We start from the raw sequence: 22,361 nt of genomic DNA, 5'->3' as shown, positions 1-22,361 counted from the left end.
GATGTCAACTGTTTAACTGCTAGTTATGTTATTTTATCAAAAGAAGTGGAGGTCAGAAGATTGCATAGCCCTTTAGAAATTTGGCTCAAATAACGATAAACTAGTGGCCAAACACAATGAATATTTAGAAAATAATGACAAATTTATCAGCCAACATTCTAACTGGTCAGAAACAATAATCATTTAAGGATCATTAGAACTTGGATTTTCTCCTAAAATATTCTATAATACAAATTATTTAAAATAACTTTAATGTAAACTGCAGATACTAAGTTGCCAAATTGTCAATTCATTGGCTGCTTTAAATTCCTGCAGGTTATCTAGATAAAGGTTGACTTCTTTTGTCATAGATTTGTTGCTAGGCCTGATTTAGACAAGAGTATTGGCATATATCTGTAAAAAAGATCAAAAAGATAGATGTATTATGATGAAATCCGTATAGAAACAGGTTTTCGGCACTGCACATACACTGTGGCTTCTCTTTCATAAAACTTCCCACGAGTCACTGCATGCTACTTCGCAACCTTCTATCCCTGGAGTGCTCAAATCCACAAGAGACCAGTCTTCAACAATGCAAAAAAAAACAATATGAATGGCACTCACCAGGTTCCAGATGTGAAGGTAGATTTATTCACAGAAAGTGCAAATGTACATACATGGCATAGGGAGAGCGCAGACACCGTCCATGCTGTCATTGATAGCTATATCGTGCGCTGGGCGCACTGCCTCGGATCACTCCCCCACTGGCGTCGGAGCAGGTGTTAAAAACTCATGCTTTGGCTTGAGTGGGCGTACGTTTCAACTCGACATATTTGCAAAGTGCATAGTTAAAAAAAGTTAAAAACAATTACTGCTGTGTTGAATTGATGTATACCAGGGGATCACCAATGCTTGACTTTATTTTAGGTAAAGATCGCCAAGTCTATCTTATCATATAATCCTATTGTGCCTTGTGCTCACGTGCGCAAAATCCATTTAGCTTCATTTTGAAGCAGTGCTTTTCTCCCATCACTGCCGTCTCTTGCTGTAACTCTTTCTATCCCGAAGAATTCTAATATGGCAGGATCCCCATTATGCTCTTCTGTTACACGTTTGATTAACTGAGTAGAGCCCTTCTGTGTTTTTAAAGAATGAATGTGTTCATAGAATCGTGTGTGCATGGGTCGTATCTTACAATCTATGTACAATATCCCACATGGACATACGATCCCGTAAACCACATAATTCGTGCAACAACAAATTAAATCCTTCACTTGGATGTCTCAGCCTCCTAGAACATAATTTTAACCCCTTCTTAAATAGCTGCACCAATTGCACCTTCCATATTTATGATTTCCTACCATTGGAGATTTATTAAGCCAGTTACGATTTTGTGCTTTAAACCTACTGTACGTAAGGACATCTCCCAAATATTTGGCCTTCTAAAACGTAACAAATGGTTTTTCCGTTGCCATTTCTGCCAATAGAGGGTCCCTTTGTAACAGTGGCCAATGTCTGAGGAGGGCATTTTTAATGGTGTTAGCTAACGGGCTGAATTTAAATGCAAACGAAAAGAGTGGGGGCTTTTTTTTATCACTAGATTTTATCTTCCCCTGTCTAGTTGTTTTTCTCAGCAATGTCATCCTGTTCTGTTCAAATGCTCTTTGTGCCGCAGTCTCCAGTACCCTCAGCGGGTACCCTCTTTGCAGCAATCTCCCAGACAACTCAGAGGCTTGTTTTAAGAAGGACTCGTCTGTACTATTTATCCGGCATAATCTCAGGTACTGCCCATAGGGCACAGCAGTTTTTACATGTTGAGGGTGGTAACTCTCAAAATGCAGCAAAGATTTACCCGTTGTGGGTTCTCTGAACCCTTCTGTATGGAGGATGTTTCCTTTGGGTTTCACTAAGAAGTCTAAGAATTCTAATTCAGGTAATTGACAAAGTCTGCGAACTCCTCAGCTGTACCCACCCACACCATAAATATATCGTTGACAAATCAACTGTAACTTTTTATACACCTGAGGTACTTATTGGTTGCGGAAAAAATATATTAACAGAGCCATTGTCAAAATATATTGACTGGCTCCTACATCCATTGTTAAAGGAAGTACCGGCCTTGGTGAGGGATGCCAATGCGTTCTTACTAAGTTTGGAAGATATGGTTTGGGAAGAAGGGTTTTTGATGGCCTCTATAGATTGTAGGGAACAGCTCACATGTTGGGGTCGGCAATGACAGTATTCACACAGGCAGCAGGTTTCAAAAGTCCAAGAGGATGTTTATTTAAATGATTTTAGGCACAAAGCACAGTGCAAACAAAACAACAAAACTAAGCCTGTCCGGCTCTAACTAAACATCAGGATACCTCACTATCCTACTGTGGGCCTAATGTCTGGCCCCAAGCAAACTCACAAAATGTCCATAGAGGAAGGTTCAGACCTGGTAGGTTTGAGCTGCAGTTCTTGCTGTGGCTGCTTCTCATCTCAGTAGCACTCAAACCCAAACATCCCTTTACTATAGGGCTAGTAATCAGCCTTAGGAAGCCTCACCTGAGAAAACCTTGGATTAGGGAAACCAGTAGTGGACTAGGGGGGTGGACTGGAGCACTCCCACTTCCAATATGTCCTCCAGTCCAGGAAATCCAGCCCATGTAACTTAAACAAAAGAGCCCTAGCAGACTATGCTCTGCTAAAGCAGCATATAACCTTCTGGAATTCCTTTATTGTGCCTGGCTGAGGAAACCAGGTGAAATATACACCCTATCCACCACTCTCCCACACACTTTATCACAAGATATAGAGAGCCTCTATACCATTATTACCCAACCATTAAGTGTCCAATGTATCCGTGACCTCCTGGTTAGATCCAACAAAAGTCAGGACTTTATTGACTTTGTCTCCCTCACTTTCATTCTGACAAACAACGCGTTTCAATTTGATGAGACCTGGTACAAACAGGTTAGCGTCCCCGTCGCCTGCACTCTGGCTAACCTGTTTGTTCCGGTTTTCAAGAAAAAATATATTTTTTCTGCAACCAAAGAGTACATCAGGTGGGTAAAAAATTACAGTAGATTTGTCGACTATATATATTTGGTGTGAGAGGGTACAGCTGAGGAGTTCGCAGACTTTGTCAATTACCTGAATATTACCAACAATAAGAATTTGAAATTCACCCTGAAGACAAGTAAAACTGAATTAGAATTCTTAGATGTCTTAGTGAAACCCAAAGGAAACAACATTCATATAGAAGGGTTTAGAAAACCCACAGTGGGTAACTCTCTGCTGCATTTTGAGAGTTACAACCCTCAACATGTAAAAACTGCTGTGCCCTATGGGCAGTACCTGAGATTACGCCAGATAAATAGTACAGACGAGTCCTTCTTGAAACAGGCCTCTGAGTTGTCTGGGAGATTGCAGCAGAGTGGGTACCCGCTGAGGGTACTCCATGGAGACTGCGGCACAAAGAGCACAAAGAGCCCCCACGTTTGCATTCAAATTCAGCTAACACCATTAAAAATGCTATCCTCCGACATTGGCCGTTGGTACAAAGGGACCCTCTATTGGCAGAAATGGAAACGGCAAAACCGTTTGTTATGTTTAAGAAGGCCAAAAATTTGAGAGATGTCCTTATAGTTTAAAGCACAAAATCATATCTGGCTTAATTAATCTCAAATGTTAGGAAATCATAAATGTGGAGGGTGCAGCTATTTAAGAAGGAGTAAAAATGATGTTCTAGGAGGTTGCGACATCCAGGTGAAGGATATCTTTTGTTGTTGCAAAAATTATGTGGTTTACAGGATTGTATGTGCATGTGGAAGATTTTACTGTGGTTACTGGGTATGATGAGGTCAGATGTTGTTTCCCTAGGGCAGGGGTCTCAAACTCAAATTATCTGGTGCCCACTGGTGGTTGAGGCTGGGTGAGGCTGGGCCGAATGTGCCACTCTCAAATAATGCCCCCATCATGCGCCCCTCACATATATTGCCCCCATCATGCACCCCTCACATATAATGCCCCCATCATGCGCCCCTCACATGTAATGCCCCCATCATGCGCCCCTCACTTATCATGCCCCCATCATGCCCCCAGACAGGCCCCCAGATAGATATGACCCCCATCAGGTAGGACTCCCCAGTAGGTACACAGGCCCCCATATAGATATGACCCCATTAGGTAGGGCTCCCAAGTAGGTATAGAGGCCCCAGATAGATATGATCCCCATCACTGATGGGGGTGATATCTATCTGGGGGCATGTCTACCTACTGAGAAGCCCTACCTGATGATCAGGTAGGGGTTCCCAATAGGAGTACAGGCCCCCACATAGGGCTCCTATTTAAACAATGATGCCCCTAAGAAGATAGGTTAGCCCCTGGTGATAAGCAGGTCTTCCCTTATTAGACAAGTAATTAGGCAAGTTAAGTTTCACAGCTAGAGTACTTACATCTCCCTGCAGCAGCCTAAAATGAGCCTTCTTTGCAGGGATACGCCCATTAGGTGACACCATCACATGCGCCGCGCAGGACGTCAGCTTCCCGGGGGCCTGCGCTGCGGATCGCCCACATCCCTCCAGGAAGGCTTGTTATAAGCTGCAGCAGGGAAATATAGGTACAGTAGCAGTGTGTGCCGACATGTGTGAAGTCTCCCGGCATTTAGCACTGCTTGGCCGAAGCAGGACTAAATGCCTGAAGAAATCACCTGCCCGGTGCCCGTGCTGCAAAATTTCGTTCCGCGGGCCGGGAGTTTGAGACCCCTGCCCTAGGGGCAGATGGCATTAACCCTTTGTATTCGTGAAGACAGGACGTGGTTTATCCTCGATACCTCCCGTAGGTATACCGCTATATCTTGGGCTAGGCAAGGGAGTAATAATGACTCTGACGCCAGGTTACGGATAACGGTAGCTTTGCTGAGGGTAGACAGATGATAAAGTCTATACAGTACAAGCAGGGCCCAAGGAGGTGACCAGTGACTCAGAGACCTTAAGGGCTCAATTGTCGCTGAAGATAAGCGACTCTCATTATTATTTACCTTCTTTAATCGAAATGTTTTATGCATACCTTATTATGTTTGTTTTTCCATTGCCATGTTGGGTGCAAAACACTTCTGTTCCAAACTGGTGGGTCTGCATGGATATCTGGGATGTTATTTCTATTGTTATATGTCGACTGAATACGTGAAGTTGAAACATCATATGGACTGTTGATCACCGTCTTATGTCCTCTTCACATACTCCTTTCCCCTCTTTTTTACTTTTATTTACCTAAAGATGTGCCTGTTCTTTATTTTTATTTATTTACTTATTTTATTTTTATTTTCTTTATATGTATTTGTTCTTCTTTGTTTTGGAATTTTTTGAAAAATAAACAGTTATTTAAAAAAAAAAAGAAACATATTTACATGGGGGGCAGATGCATGGGGGCCCAAGGGACACTGTAGGGAGACTGCCTGACAGGGCAGCAAGGGTACGGGGTAACACCTTGCGTACTCGGCCACCATAAATTCCCCCACTTAAGCACAGCCATCGTCGGCGCCCAGTCCTGGAGGATGGACGACTAGTAGTGGCCACTGGGGGCTAGTGACAGTTCCTGGGGCATAAGTACAAAATGTCCTTCACAGGTCTGATTGTGGCAAACATAATAGAAATGAGTCCATGTAGCATTGTGCAAAAAATGGCCATACAGGCTTCTGTGTTTTAGGGCAGTAACCATGTGGGGTTAACGGACCTTATAACTGCTTCATTAACACATTCAGAACATTAAAATACACAAGCTGTGGATTGGGCTGTCGGAGGCTATCTACCCATTGCCTTGGCTGCTGGGGCCCATCAGCACTAGCTCCTTCTCCCCAGAACTCAATAGGCAATTTTATACTGTACAATAAAGTTACTTGTACATACCATATTCTGTCCCTACTCGTGTTTAAGTTATACTTCAGGGAAACCCTCTGGCCAGTAGAGTGCCCTGCATACTTGGGCAGGTAGAAGTGTTAGAGACATATACATACATTTGAGACTTGTGGACTGGGACTACAATTTATGTTACAGTCCTAACTTAGTTATTTACATATTTACATGTATGGTACAACTTTATACAATATATTGTGACCTACTCTTTGCACCTTGCGGGAATTTGTCATGGCGGTGAGGCAGTTACGTTTCTCCTGACCTGGCAGGATACCTCCTAGATAAATCGCCATAGACACGTTCGACAACTCCGTATATACATGTTATGTACACTTTATTACAACACACCATGTGCAATCACTTGTGCAATAAACAAAATATATAACTCTGACAGTATATGTTTTTTCCTAGTACCACTCCACAGTTCTGGTACGTTTTGAGTTTTCAGTGAAGAATCAGTCGGGCACATGCTTACGTATATGGTTGCAAATAAACTTCTTGACAAGTTCGTCAGGCACTTCTTCTTGAACCTTGCATAACCTGTAACACAACAATTCTTCCGCATAAAATACAGTTAGTCTTTTCGACTCACGAAATAGCAAACAACTTGGAAGACTCAAGCACTGTGGCCTGGCAACTTTCCATCCCATACCAACAATAGAATTTCTACCAAATAGATGCAATTATACAATATAGAATATAACTTTTACTAGATTTCAAATAAATTGTACAAAAATACATAGGACCAAGAAAAACAATATTTACAATAAACACAAAAGAAAGAGGCTTCAACCCCCTCCATAGGCTTGCATTGAGGGGGCGAGGCATGACATCACACGGGGGCGGAGCCGTGACGTCACTATGCTCAGTCCCCATGATCGCTAGTAATCAGACCCGGAGCGAGCATGCCACGGGGGGCTGATTCGGGTGCGGCGTGGAAGATCACGGGGGTCCCCAGCGGCGGGACCCCTGCGATCAGGCATCTAATCCCCTATCCTTTGGATAGGGGATAAGATGTCTTAGCACCGGAGTACCCCTTTAATATTTTGTGCTTGGGCGTGTTGATAATCTTTAAAAGCTTAACCCTCTGGATCTATATCTTATAGTATTTAAATCTTTGCTGTTTTTCAGCTTATATAACCAGGCTGAATCTTGTTATCATGGACTAGCACAGTATCATAAGGCTGGTCTGATAAGATACCTTGGCATGTATCTGATCCATTCACCCTAGGTAAGAAATGGTTACTTTATAAAAATATAAAATTTTTATTACAATCCACGGTGATCTGTATATAAATGGGCATGATTATGGTGTTTCCACAAATGTAACATTTTCTTGTAGACCACATCATGGTCCTTGGGGGAGCACACAGTGATCTATAGGCCTGGGCTCCATACCAATTACAGTCAGGTACCGTATATACTTGAGTATAAGCTGAGTTGTTCAGCACGATTTTTCGTGCTGAAAACACCCCCCTCGGCTTATACTCGAGTGAACTCTCCACCCGCAGTGGTCTTCAACCTGCGGACCTCCAGAGGTTTCAAAACTACAACTCCCAGCAAGCCCGTGCAGCCATCGGCTGTCCGGGCTTGCTGGGAGTTGTAGTTTTGAAACCTCCGGAGGTCCGCAGGTTGAAGACCACTGCGGCCTTCGACATCATCCAGCCCGCTCTCACCCCCCTTTAGTTCTGTACAGTACTCACCTCCGCTCGGCGCTGGTCCGGTGCTGCAGGGCTGTCCGGAGAGGAGGTGGTCCGGTGGGATAGTGGTTCCGGGCTGCTATCTTCACCGGGGAGGCCTCTTCTAAGCGCTTCGGGCCCGGCCTCAGAATAGTCACGTTGCCTTGACAACGACGCAGAGGTGCGTTCATTGCCAACGTACTTCTGCGTCACTGTCAAGGCAACGCCTCTATTCCGGGCCGGAAGCGCGGAGAAGAGGCGCCCCCGGTGAAGATAGCAGCCCGGAACCACTATCCCACCGGACCACCTCCTCTCCGGACAGCCCTGCAGGACCGGACCAGCGCCGAGCGGAGGTGAGTACTCAGAACTAAAGGGGGTGAGAGGGGGCTGGATGATGTTGAAGGCCGCAGTGGTCTTCAACCTGCGGACCTCCGGAGGTTTCAAAACTACAACTCCCAGCAAGCCCGGACAGCCGATGGCTGCCCGGGCTTGCTGGGAGTTGTAGTTTTGAAACCTCTGGAGGTCCGCAGGTTGAAGACCACTGAGGGCGGATGATGAGAAGAGGATGATGAAGGGGGGGGGGGGTTGTGTGGGATGATGACAAGAGGATGATGAAGGGGGGGGGATGATGAAGGGGGGTGTGTGGGATGATGACAAGGGGATGATGAAGGGGGGATGTGTGGGATGATGACAAGGGGATGATGAAGGGGGGATGTGTGGGATGATGACAGGTGATGATGATGAGGGTCTGGATGATGACAGGCGGTGATGATGATGAAGATGTTAATGACGGGTCTGGATGATGACAGGGGGGGATGATGTATTTCCCACCCTAGGCTTATACTCGATTCAATAACTTTTCTTGGGATTTTGGGTTGAAATTAGGGGTCTCGGCTTATACTCGGGTCGGCTTATACTCGAGTATATACGGTATTTCATATATTTTTTATATCAAATTGTTGATCAGTATATGTACATGTTTAATCAGGGCAATGCAGTAAATTTTCAGGTCATCGCCGTGGCTCATAAACTACGTCACTACATCAAAGCAACAATCTATTAGCACTCCTCTGGGTGCATTGCCATTTTGCTAATTATAGTGAATCTCATCTGACTGCTGTATAACAATTTAGGCCTATATATCTATGGATGTAAATATATGATAATTGTCATTAGTGAACCACCCCAATTATACACCACTCTGACAAATATCTCATGACAACATCAGACTGTGACAGACACTGTTCCACATTGACATTTTTGTGTAGTTATTCATTATTTTTGTTGTCTTCAGCATTTACATTTTTGTAGCAACATCTTAGTGATGTGTTCATTTTCTCCTCCACCCCTGATGAACCCATCTCAAATACAATCATGGCCGTAAATGTTGGCACCCCTGAAATTTTTCTAGAAAATGAAGTATTTCTCACAGAAAAGGATTGCAGTAACACGTTTTTCTATACACATGTTTATTCCCTTTGTGTGTATTGGAACTAAACCAAAAAAGGGAGGAAAAAAGCTAATTGGACATAATGTCACACCAAACTCCAAAAATGGTCTGGACAAAATTATTGGCACCCATAACTTAATATTTAATATAACCCTTTGGAAAAAAATAACTGAAATCAGTCACTTCCTATAACCATCAATAAGCTTCTTACGCCTCTCAGCCGGAATGTTGGACCACTCTTCCTTTGCAAACTGCTCCAGGTCTCTCCTATTGGAAGGGTGCCTTTTTGCAACAGTAGTTTTAAGATCTCTCCTCAGGTGTTCAATGGGATTTAGATCTGGACTCATTGCTGGCCACTTCAGAACTCTCCAGCGCTTTGACTTATGTTTGGTGTCATTGTCCTGCAGGAAGACCCAAGATCTCAGACACAAACCCAGCTTTCTGTACAGTGCAACCCAAAATCCGTTGGTAATCCTTAGATTTCATGATGCCTTGCAAACATTCAAGGCACCCAGTGCCAGAGGCAGTAAAACAACCCCAAAACATAATTGAACCCCCACGATATTTCACTGTAGGTGTTAAGGCGTGCGCTCCGGTCCCCGGACCGGAGCGCCCGCCCCCTCAACCCTTTGCCCCGAGTCACACTGACCGGGAGCCCGGGTTCCCTTGTGTCTGGGACGCGGCTGCCGTGGCGGCTGGCCCCCGTTCATGTGCCACGTCCCTGCTCCACTCACTTGGCTCCCCGCTCCTTGCGCCGTCCTTCTCTGCCTCTCGGCGTGCGCAGCCCCGCTCTCTAGGGCGCGCGCACGCCGCCTTCAGTAAATTTGAAGGGCCAGCGCACCGGTAATTGGTGCGCTGGTTCCTCACTTCCCCTGCCTTCCCTAATAAAAGTCTCCTGCCCCTTCCTGCCCTTGCCGGATCTTTGTGCCCTAGTGCCTCTGAGAAAGCGTTCCTATAGTGTGTATTGCCTTGCCTGTTTGCCGAACCCGTTGCTACCGCCTACTCGCCTGTGAACCCTTGCCGCCTGCCCTGACCTCTGCTACGTCCGACTACGCTCCTGCCTGCTCCCTGTGTACCACGCCATATCAGCTGCCTGAGAGGTTGAGTTGCTACTGGAGGATACGACCTGGTGGTTACCGCCGCAGCAAGACCATCCCGCCTTGCGGCGGGCTCTGGTGAAAACCAGTAACCACTTAGAACTGGTCCTCTGGTACAACCCGCGTCATCGCCTCTCAGGTCCAGAGGATCCACTACCAGTCCTGCCGGTACGTGACAGTAGGTACTGTGTTCTTTTCTTAGTAGGCCTCATTCCGTTTTTGGTAAACAGCAGAATGATGTGCTTTACCAAAAAGCTTTATCTTGGTCCCATCTGTCCACAAGATGTTTTCCAAGAAGGATTTTGGTTACTTATGTTCATTTTGGCAAAATGTAGTCTTGCTTATTCATGTCTCTGTGTCAACAGTGAGGTCCTCCTAGATCTCCTGAAAGCTTTTTATTTCATTTCAATGTCGACGGATAGTTTGTGCTGAAACTGATGCTCCTTGAGCCTGCAGGACAGCTTGAATATCCTTGGAACTTGTTTGGGGCTGCTTATCCACCATCCAGACTATCCTGCGTTGACACCTTTCATCAATTTTTCTCTTCCGTCCACGCCCAGGGAGATTAGCTACAGTGCCATGGGTTGAAAACTTCTTGATAATGTTGCGCACTGTGGACAAAGGCAAATCTAGATCTCTGGAGATGGACTTGTAACCTTGAGATTGTTTATATTTTTTGACAATTTTGGTTCTCAAGTCCTCAGACACTTTTCTTCTCCTCTTTCTGTTGTCCATGCTTGGTGTGGCATGCACAGACACACAATGCAAAGACTAAGTGAACTTCTCTCCTTTTTATCTGCTTTCAGGTGTTTTATATTGCCCACACCTGTTAATTGCCCCATTTTAGGAGTTTGGTGTGACATTATGTCCAATTAGCTTATTTTCCTCTCTTTTTTGGTTTAGTTCCAATACACACAAAGGGAATAAACAGGTGTATAGCAAAACATTTGTTCCTGCAATCCTTTTCTGTGAGAAATACTTCATTTTCTTGAAAAATTTCAGGGGTGCCAACATTTACGGCCATGACTGTATATGGGAAAAACGCGTAGGAATATGGAGTATAAGAATTAAGTACAGACTACTACCTTATCAATGTTATCTACCTATATGGTGGTTGTTGCATCCTTAATTCCTATTCACACTTATTGATAGTGAGGGTAAGGATTATAATAGGCAGGGAATTTTATTGTCAGGTCATTCTCCTGTATCCTTATCCCCTCCCAGTCGGATAGTCTAGCTGACAATAATATTTTTGCCATCAAACAAGCATATCTTGGACTTATTATCCATTGCTGAAGCATCTTTCTTTTGTGTTTATTGTAAATATTGTTTTTCTTGGCCCTATGTATTTTTGTACATTTTATATGAAATCTAGTAAAAGTTATATTTTATATTGGATCATTGCCTCTAATTGGTAGAAATTCAATTGTTGGTATATATATTTTCACCAAGGACAACACTATCTTGGTCACCTGGGGGAGTGAAGTCTCTATCCACTTTTCCTCTGTAACTTTCCATCCCAACCTCGATGGTCAACTTATCTTGGCCGGGACATGTACCTAGGACCACGAGACTGTGCACACTCCATAGGGCTGACATGATTGTCCCACGACACATGGGACAAGCTGGAATCAGTGATGGTCAGGCTCACTGTGACCACAACTTGTACAGCAGCAGCTTGTGCCACTGGGGAATCGTGCGTAGGTGCCTGTTGGGCCGGCCACACCTCCTCCTGTGCAGGAGTAAGCCGAGGCACTTTGATTGGTGCCCGCTGGTTAGGCCAGGTAGTCTCTCTTCACCGTTCTCCGGTTGACCAGAATAGTACCACCGTGGTGACTAGGGATGTCCCAATACCATTTTTTTAAGACCGAGTATGAGTACCGATACTTTAATTCTAGTACTTGCCGATACCAAGTACGAGTACTTTTATTTTAAAGAGAATCTGACACCAGGGTGACCCGGTCTCTGGCGCTGCTTACCGTATGATATGTGGGTTTCTTGTTGTGTACAATGGAGGTAGCTGCTGTAGTATGAGCCAAGATCTCTCACTTCTCCATTGGACAGAACAGGGAATTTGCATTGACAGCGAGACCAATGTCTCCGGAGCGATTGTGCTGATGTTCACATGGTGAGCAGTGATAGAAACCGGGTCACCTGCACTATCTACCTATAAATTCAAGTTAGTGCAGGTGACTCTAGGGCTGGCGGTATGACCAAAAATGTGTATCATGGTATTTTTGTAACTTATGGCAGTTCCACGGTGTATATAATGGTATTCCCCCCCCCCCCAAATCATGTTACCCGCCAGCACTGTTCTGCTCCCCCCCACCAAATCATGTTACCTGCGAGAGCTGTTCTGCTCCCCCACCCCAAATCATGTTACCTGCCAGTGCTGTTCTGCTCCCCCCATCATGTTAATCGCCAGTGCTGTTCTGCTCCCCCCCAAATCATGTTACCTGCCAGCACTGTTCTGCTCCCCCCCCCCCCAATTAATTATCAGCCCAGCGGGGTACTACTCACATATGTCACCCGCAAGCACTGCTCTCCTCCTCTTTGTTGGGGGCCTCCGGCGCTGGAACTCTATACTGTATGCCAGTGGTCTCCAACCTGCGGACCTCCAGATGTTGCAAAACTACAACTCCCAGCATGCCCGGACAGCGGTCCGGGCATGCTGGGAGTTGTAGTTTTGCAACAGCTGGAGGTCCGCTGGTTGGAGACCACTGCTATATGCTGTATCCCTATGCCCGGGCTGCAAAAGATAAAGAAAATAAACTTTAACTTACCTACGTCGGCCTTACGCTGGGGATGGGAACGTCTGAGAGCCGTCAGCCTATCACCGGCCGCAGCGATGTTCCGCCCCGGCCAGTGATAGGCTGAGCCCACTATCATGTAAGAAGCCGGCTTCTTACATGACAGTGGGCTCAGCCTATCACTGGCCGGGGCGGGACATCGCTGCGGCCGGTGATAGGCTGACGGCTATCCGACGTTCCAGTCCCCAGGAACAGCGTAAGGCCGATGTAGGTAAGTTAAAGTTTATTTTCTTTATCTTTTGCAGCCCGGGCATAGGGATACAGCGTACAGCGGTGGTCTCCAACCTGCGGACCTCCAGCTGTTGCAAAACTACAACTCCTAGCATGCCCAGACAGCCAACCACTGTCCGGGCATGCTGGGAGTTGTAGTTTTGCAACAGCTGGAGGTCCGCAGGTTGGAGACCACTGGCGTACAGTATAGAGTTTCAGCGCCGGAGGCCCCCAACAAAGAGAAGGAGGGCAGTGCTTGCGGGTGACATATGTGAGTAGTACCCCGCTAGGCTGATAATTAATTGGGGAGCAGAACAGCGCTGGCGGGTAACATGATTTGGGGGGAGCAGAACAGTGCTGGTGGGTAACATGATTTGGTGGAGGGAGGGGGGGGAGCAGAACAGCGCTGGTGGGTAACATATGATTAGTTCCCCAATGTGGGGACAGCACAGCGCTGGGCTGATAATTCATTCCCAAGGGGGAGGGGCCCAAGCAGTATTGCGGTATGCGAAACATTCATATCGTGCAGCCCAAAAATTTCGGTATTCGGTATGAACCGGTATACCGCCCAGCCCTAGGTGACTCTGCTTTAAGATTGCCTTTAATAGTTTGTAGTATCCCCTCGTAGGTAGTATAGATAGTTTTAGACATTAGTAGCAGCCCGACTGTAGACTGCAGCCCCACCCCTGTAGACTGCAGCCCCCCTTGTAGACAGCGCCCCCCCCCCCTTGTAGACAGCGCCTCCTCTTGTCCCCCGTGTAGACAGAGCCCGCCCCATGTCCCCCTTGTAGACAACAGGTTTATAGACAGCAGCCCCCCCTTATAGACAGCAGCCCCCCCTTATAGACATCAGACCCCACCCCTTATAGACAGCAGGCCCCCCCGCCTTATAGACAGCAGGCCCACCCCCGCCTTATAGACAGTAGGACCCCCCTTATAGACAGCAGCACCCCCCCTCCTCTTGTAGACAGCTCACCTGCGGGTGTCCTCGGGTGTTGGTGCTCCGCTGTCCCGTTCTCCCGATCGCATCATGGTGTCCTTTGGAGGAGCATGTGACATACACGTCACTCTGCTTCCTCCGTAGCGTTACACTGGGCACAGGGGAGGAGGAGGAGTGACTTGTATCTCACATGCTCCTCCATAGGATGCCATGATGCAATCGGGAGAATGAGACAGTGGAGCGGGGCCGCACACCAGCAGGTATCGGACATGGTATCGTGGACATTAAACAAGTCCCCGATACCATGCAAATGCCGAGTATCGGCCCCGATAGCGATACTAGTATCGTTATCGGGACATCTCTATTGCCATATAGTATGCCATACTCCCTCACTCTGTCAAACTTGATCACTGTGGCTCTCCACCGCTCTAGGGGTGGCTCTCCCTCTCAAGATTGCTCCAGCCTCAAGGCTCTTAGTGTCCTGCTGCTGATCTTGGCGTACTTCATAAGACACTACTTTAGGGCCATACTCTCTACTCCTCTGTGCCCGTAACGCTTCCATTATGACAGCCACTTCGGCCTCCTGTTTGGCCTTCTCGGCCTGGGCGATTGGATCAGAAGGATGGGACTTCCCTGGCAGGGGTAGGAGATGGTCCCTCATGAACTGGATTAATGGAAGCTCATCGCCAAATAGCCACTTAGGTAATGGTGGTGTCTGGGGACGTGCTGGGGGCTGCTGGACCTGGGGTGCTGGCCCTGGACTGGGGGTAGATGGATGGGTAGAGAACGCGGCCTCGGCCGGGGTACTCACTTTCGACTCCTCCGTGTGGATCTCCGCCCAGTATCCCCAGGTCCGGTGGCGGGAGACAGCCTCACCAGCGACGATCCTCGCGATGATGCAAGCATTCCACCTGCCAGAGTTGCAGGCCAATCACCATCGTCCTTAGGCAAAGGAATCTTCAGGTGGGCATCTTTGGCCCTGATGGAAAATCTCTGCAGACATCCACTAACTCCTGTAACATCTGCGCCGCGGCCGCAGCAACTTGCCGGGCCTCCGGTGCCATCTTGGGACTCTCTGTTCTCGTGCTCTGCTGCGCAACCGCCATCTTCTTGCTCTCACCAGGAACTTCCACAAGACTGAAGAGGTCCGGCTCCACTCTGCTTCTTATACCAGTCTCCAACAAAATGGCCAACAGCTGGAATTTCGTCATCAGCAGGGCCTGGGACTGGAAGTGACTCAGCGGTGCCTCCTTCCGCTCCACCGGCAACAAGGGGCGTACCTTTCAAGTTCCACTTAGGACTAGGAACTGCGACTTTGCTTCCACGCCCAGGGGCGGGATGCTGGCTTTGGCAGGATCCTTTCATGTGCTTTCCTTCCAACAGATTAACCCTTTCAAGTATGGTGGCAGATCTTGGCACATAACATTGCATGCGATTTGCATAACATCATGCAATTTTCACTGACAATACTGGACCCAGTTGAAACTGGAGGAGGAATTGTCACATAAGGCGCACACCCATATCCTGTTCGTGATGTCAAAAGTTGTGGTAATGGGGTGTGATGAGGGCAGATGTTGTTACCCTAGGGGAATATGGCATTAACCCCTTGTATTCATGACGCAAGGGCGTGGTTTATCCTCGATACCACCCGAAGGTATACCGCTAGATCCTGGGCTAGGCATGGGGCTATGACTCCGACACCAAGTTACGGATAAAGGTAGCTTTACTGAGGGTAGACAGATGGTAAAGTCTATACAGTTCAGCCCACAGAGATGACCAATGACTCAGAGACCTTAAGGACTTGCTGGGTCTTGTAGTAGGACTGGAAAATTTAATGCAGGCCACGCTGAAATGACAGTTGCTGACAGGGACTGACATGACTGATGACTGACAAAGCTATAACTGTAGCTTACTTGCAATTGACTGTGGCTCCAGACTTGACTTGAGGCTTCCAATGACTCTGAACACTCTCTAGGACTCTACTTGACCTCAGCAAAGATTTGTAAGGAAAGAGAGAGAACTAGCTCCACCCAGGGCTTATATGGGGGAGACTAGCAGGCAGCCCATAGGTCACCCCTGGGATCACCTGGTCACTGGTACCTCCTGGGTAACAATCACAGGATAAGTCACATGGTAAACAGTCTTAACCTCTTAAGGACGCAGGATGTACCTGTACGCCCTGCGCCCGCTCCCAGTGTGTAACGCAGGGTAACGCTGTGACTCCGCGTCATACCTGGTCAGTCCCGGTGGCTAATGAAAGCCGGGACCCTGGGCTTGTGGCACCAGGGCTATAACAAGGTAAAAAAATGTGAAAAAAAAAAGATCATTTAACCCCTTCCCTAATAAAAGTTTGAATTACCCTCCCTTTTCCCATTTAAAAAAAAACTGTGTAAATAAAAATAAACATGTAGTATCACCGCATGCAGAAATGTCTGAACTATAAAAATATATTGTTAATTAAACCGCTTGATCAATGCCGTTCGCACAAAAAAAAATCCAAAGTCCAAAATAGCGTATTTTTGGTCACTTTTATATCATGAAAATTTTTTATAAAAAGCGATTAAAAAGTCCCATCAATACAAGAAGGGTACCGATAAAAACTTCAGATCACAGCGCAAAAAATATGTCCTCATACCGACCCATAAGCAGAAAAATAAAAAAGTTATAGGGGTCAGAAGATTACAATTTTAAACGTATAAATTTTCCTGCATGTGGTTATGATTTTTTTCAGAAGTAATACAAAATCAAACCTATATAAGTAGGGTATCTTTTAACCGTATGGACCTACAGAATAAAGATAAGGTGTCATTTTTACCGAAATATGCACTGCGTAGAAACAGAAGCAACCAAAAGTTACAAAATGGCATTTTTTCTTCAATTTTGTTGCACAATTATTTTTTTTTCCGTTTTGCCGTGGATTGTTTGGTAAAATGACTGTCACTGCAAATAATTAATGGTGCAAAAAATAAGCCATAATATGTTATTTTAGGTGCAAAATTTAAAGCATTATAATTTTTAGAAGGTGATGAGGAAAAAATGAAAATACAAAAACGGAAAAACCCTGCGTCCTTAAGGGGTTAAAGTGACAACGCTTTCTGGACACATTACATGGTATAATACATTAGAAACATATTTACATGGAGGGACAGATGCAAGGGGGCCCAGGGGACACTGTAGGGAGGCTGCCTGACAGGGCAGCAAGGGTACGGGGTAACACCTCCCGTACTTGGCGACCACAGTACATAGGTTGTACGATACTCTACTCAGTTAATCAAACGTGTAACAGTAGAGCATAATGGGGATCCTGCCATATTAGAATTCTTCGGGATAGAAACAGTTACAGCAAGAGACGGCAGTGATAGGAGAAAAGCACTGCTTCAAAATGGATCGAGATGGATTTTGCGCACGGGAGCGCAAGGCACAATAGGATTAAATGATAAGATAGACTTGGCGATCTTTATCTAAAATAAAGTCAAGCATTGGTGATCCCCTGGTATACATCACTTCACACAGCAGTAATTGTTTTTCTATTTGTTTTTAACTATGCACTTTGCACATATGTTGAGTTGAAACATATGCCCACTCACACCGAAGCATATTAACACCTACTCCGACGTCAGTGGGGGAGTGATCCAAAGAAGTGCATACAGTGCACGAAATAGCTATAACCAACGGCGTGGATGGCTTCTGTGCCCTCCCTATGCTATGTATGTACATTTGCACTTTCTGTGAATAAATCTACCTTCACATCTGGAACCTGGTGAGTGCCATTCATATTCCTTTTTGCATTATTATGAGGAAATGGCATTAGTATGTAAAGTATTGCATCCATATTTATGTATAGTAAATACTGAGGGGTTGTCTCCTATACAGGAAATATACTTTGAGATACTGATTCAGTAAAGACCAAATATAGAACAAGCAAAGATGTATTCATATCTCAACCCCTTTCTATAGACTTTGAAGGGAATTTTCTATCCTTAGCCCCTTAAAGACATCAGGTTTTTTCATTTTTGCACTTTCATTTTTCCACCTCACTTTCCAAAAATCATAATGCTTTAAATTTTCCTCCTACAGACCCATATGAGGGCTTGTTTTTGCACTATTTTTTTGCCCCCATAGAGGACTATTACATGCAATCATTGGATTGCATGCACTGTTTATTGCTTTGCCATATCATAGTTACCGGTGCTCGATTGCTCCAGTCTGCCATGGCTGACTAGAGCACAGGAGCACCGATCGGACGGCGAGGAGGCAGGTAAGGTCCCTCAGCACTGTCAGCAATAAAGAGACAAGTAGGCCTGCTGGTATGGTCAGCTCAGGAGCAGGTCTCGGCAACACTGCTGCTGCATTTGTATGTTCCAGAAAAAAGCTTTCCAGAGAATTGGCAAGGTCGGGTGGTGATGTATGTATGTAGCTCTTTATGGTAACCAAATCAGGCACACTGCCAAATCTGCAAGCAAAAAATTAGGCATGGCCAGGACCCAAGTTAAGGAACTACGACTATGTAACCACATGGAGCAGCATCATAAGGCCACGTGGGACAAGTAAAATGCCATTAAATGTACACAAGACCTTGCTGTTACTTCATCAGTTCCCAATCCTTGGCATTTGTCTAGTAGCCAGGCCTCATCTACAGGCAGTACAGTCTCTGTATTGTCTTCATCACTGTCATCTGGTGTTCTTTCTCGTCAGTTATCCATAATAGAATATACACCCAGTCATATAGTTGACATGCGGCTAAGTTCACACCTGGCCAAGTTGTTCTTGGTGCATGTACTACCGTATCATCTAGGTTGATCAACTACTTCTAAACAACTTGTAGTGAGAATCATTGTTTTTTTAATTTGGCCCTGCCTTGCTTAATCATGTACAGGAAAGGGTAATCTATGCAGTTGTCAGTGTGCAGTATAGTGCATGCAATGGAGTAATAGTTATGGCTAGGGGAAATACATATGTTATTCCTCTGCTCCTCTGCTTTTGACTCATTATAACTACCACCAGTGCACCACCACTGCAGTTCACCCGCTTAAACTACCACCAGTACACTACCCTAGTTGTCCACTCATTACTACTACCCAAACTACTACTATCACCATTTCACCAACTGTGCTGCTGCCCACTACTACCAGGCCTATGTAAGCACGGATCCCCTCTTCTGTACTTTGTGTTATGCTGTACTGCTACTAATGCAGCAACTACCAGGCATACACAACTAGATGATCCCAAAAAAGTGATACATTTTCCTTCCTTTGATTTTTAAAAAATCTATTTCTTCCTCACTTTGCAGGGACCCAATCCTATGGCTACTTAATTGAAGAATTTGATGATGGCTTGTAATAAGCAATTGCTTGCTACAGGTGAATATACCCTTAACCCCTTAAGGACTGAGTCCTTTTTTTCACCTTAAGGACTGAGCCCTTTTTTGCAATTCTGACCACTGTCACTTTAAGCATTAATAACTCTGGGATGCTTTTACCGATTGTTTTGATTCAGAGAAAAAAAATTTGTGGCATATTCTACTTTAACACAGTGGTAAATTTTCGTCGTTACTTGCACCCTTTCTTGGTGAAAAATCCCCAAATTTCATGAAAATTTTGAAAATGTTGCATTTTTCTAACTTTGAAACTCTGCTTGTAAAGAAAATGAATATTCCATATAAATTATATATTGATTCACAAATACAATATGTCTACTTTATGTTGGCATCATAAAGTTGACATGTTTTTACTTTTGGAAGACTTCAAAGTTCAGCAGCAATTTTCAAAATTTTCACAAAATTTTCAAAATCAGAATTTTTCAGGGACCAGTTCAGGTTCAAAGTGGATTTGAGGGGTCTTCATATTAGAAATACCCCATAAATGACCCCATTATAAAAACTGAACCCCTCCAAGTATTCAAAATGACATTCAGAAAGTGTGTTAACCCTTTAGCTGTTTCACAGGAATAGCAGCAAGAAAAAGGAGAAAATTCTAAATCTTCATTTTTTAGACTCACATGTTCTTGTAGACCCAGTTTTTCAAATATTACAAGGGGTAAAAGGAGAAAAAGCCCCGCAAAATTTGTAACCCAATTTATCTCGAGTAAGGAAATACCTCATATGTGTATGTCAAGTGTTCAGCGGGCGCAGTAGAGGGCTCAGAAGGGAAGGAGCAACAATGGGATTTTGGAGAGTGAATTTTGCTGAAATGGTTTCATGGGGCCATGTCACATTTAGGAAGCCCCTATGGTGCCAGAACAGTGTTTGACGACTTTTCGTTAAAGTTGGATGTGTAAATGAATTTTTTTTTTCACTAAAATGCTGGTTTTCCCCCAACTTTTACATTTTTACAAGGGGTTATAGGAGAAAATGCCCCCCAAAATTTGTAACTCCATTTCTTCTGAGTATGGAAATACCCCATATATGGATGTAAAGTCTTCTGCGGTCAAACTACAATGCTCAGAAGAGAAGGAGCGCCATTGAGCTTATGGCGAGAAAATTTGTTTGGAATGGAAGTCAGGGGCCATGTGCGTTTACAAAGCCCCCGTGGTGTCAGAACAGTTGACCCCCCACATGTGACCCCATTTTGGAAACTAAACCCCTCACAGAATTTAATAAGGGGTGCAATGAGTATTTACACCCCATTGGGGTTTGACAGATCTTTGGAACAGTGGGCTGTGCAAAATTTTTCATTTTCACGGACCACTGTTCCAAAAATCTGTCAGACACCTGTGAGGTGTAAATGCTCACTGCACCCCTTATTACAATACGTGAGGGGTATAGTTTCCAAAATGGGGTCACATCTGGGTATTTATTGTTTTGCGTTTATGTCAGAACCGCTGTAAAATCAGCCACCCCTGTGCAAATCACCAATTTAGACCTCAAATGTACATGGCACGCTCTCACTTCTGAGCCTTGCTGTGCACTCGCAGAGGACTTAACGCCCACATATGGGGTAGTTCTGTACTCAGGAGAAATTGTGTTACAAATTTTGGGGGTCCTTTTTTCCTTTTATCGCTTGTGAAAATTAAAAGTATGGGGCAACACCAGCATGTTAGTGTAAAAAAAATGTTTTTTTACACTAACATGCTGGTGTAGACCCCAACTTTTCCTTTTCATAAGGTGTAAAAGGAGAAAAAGCCCCCCAAAATTTGTAACGCAATTTCTCCCAAGTACGGAGATACCCCATATGTGGCCCTAAACTCTTTCTTTGAAATATGACAGGGCTCCGAAGTGAGAGAGCGCCATGCGCATTTGAGGACTAAATAGGGTATTTGAATCCGCCACAAAAACACCCTACGGCAGTGCTTCCCAAACAGGGTGTCTCCAGCTGTTGCAAAACTCCCATGCCTTGACAGTCAGTGGCTGATGGCAATACTGTGTGTTGTTGCTTTTCAACAGCTGGAGGCTCCGTTTTGTTATGTGTAAGTGTAGTGTTTTTAGGGTGCATTCACACGGGCGCAGGTTTACAATGAGTTTCTCGCTGGGAGTTTGGGCTGCGGCGAAAAATTTGCCGCATCTCAAACTTGCAGCAGAACTCGCTGTAAACCCGCACTTGTGAATGTACCCTGTACTGACATGCACTGACAGACCATACATGCTGGGAGTTGTAGTTATGTAACAGATGGAGGCACATTGGTTGCAAAACACAGAGTCTGTTACTTAACTCAGTGTTTCGCAACCAGTGTGCCTCCAGCTGTTGCTAAACTAGAACTCCCAGCATGTACAGTCTCTCAGTGCATGCTTGGAGTTGTATTTTTGCAACAGCTGGAGGCACACTGGTTGCAAAACACTGAGTTAGCTAACAAACTCGGTTTCACAACCAATGTGTGTCCAGCTGTTGCAAAACTGCAACAATCAGGATGCATTGACAGCCAAAGGGCATGCTGGAAGTTGTAGTTTTGCAACAGCTGGAGGCACACTGCTACAACTCCCAGCATGCCCTTTGGTAGTATCTGCATGCTGGGAGTTGTAGTTTTGCAACAGCTGGCTGCACACTTTTTCATAGAAAAAAGTGCCTCCAGCTGTTGCAAAACTACAACCCCCAGCATACACAGACTACCAAAGGGCATGCTGGGAGTTGTATTTGGAACTCCAGCTGTTGCAAAACTACAACTCCCAGCATGCCCTTTGCTTGTGCATGCTGCGATTTATTGCTAAGCAACAGCAGGAAGTGATCAGACCTCACCTCCTGCTGGAGCCTTCCGCTGGGACACCACCACTGCTGCCGCCGATCCTGCTGCTCCTGTCGCCGCCACCGATCCCGAGGGGACCCCGCCGGACCAGGGCAAGGTAGGAGACCCCCTCCGGCGCCGA

General features: G+C 45.4%; 1 long non-coding RNA gene across 4 annotated transcripts in view; it reads left to right on the top strand.

Moving 5' to 3' along the window:
* LOC130291722 (uncharacterized) overlaps nt 1-22,361 on the top strand; it is a 77,076-nt gene that overhangs the window by 27,660 nt on the left and 27,055 nt on the right. For all 4 annotated transcript variants that reach the window (XR_008848014.1, XR_008848012.1, XR_008848013.1 and 1 more), the window contains exon 3: nt 7,011-7,110. This is a non-coding gene — a long non-coding RNA (uncharacterized LOC130291722). The remainder of the gene's footprint in view (nt 1-7,010; nt 7,111-22,361) is intronic.

This window comes from Hyla sarda, chromosome 9 (genome assembly GCF_029499605.1).
Source record: "Hyla sarda isolate aHylSar1 chromosome 9, aHylSar1.hap1, whole genome shotgun sequence".
In the NCBI taxonomy this organism is placed as follows: domain Eukaryota; kingdom Metazoa; phylum Chordata; class Amphibia; order Anura; family Hylidae; genus Hyla; species Hyla sarda.
Note: the sequence above shows the minus strand (reverse complement) of the source record. Positions and strands in the feature narration are given on the sequence as shown.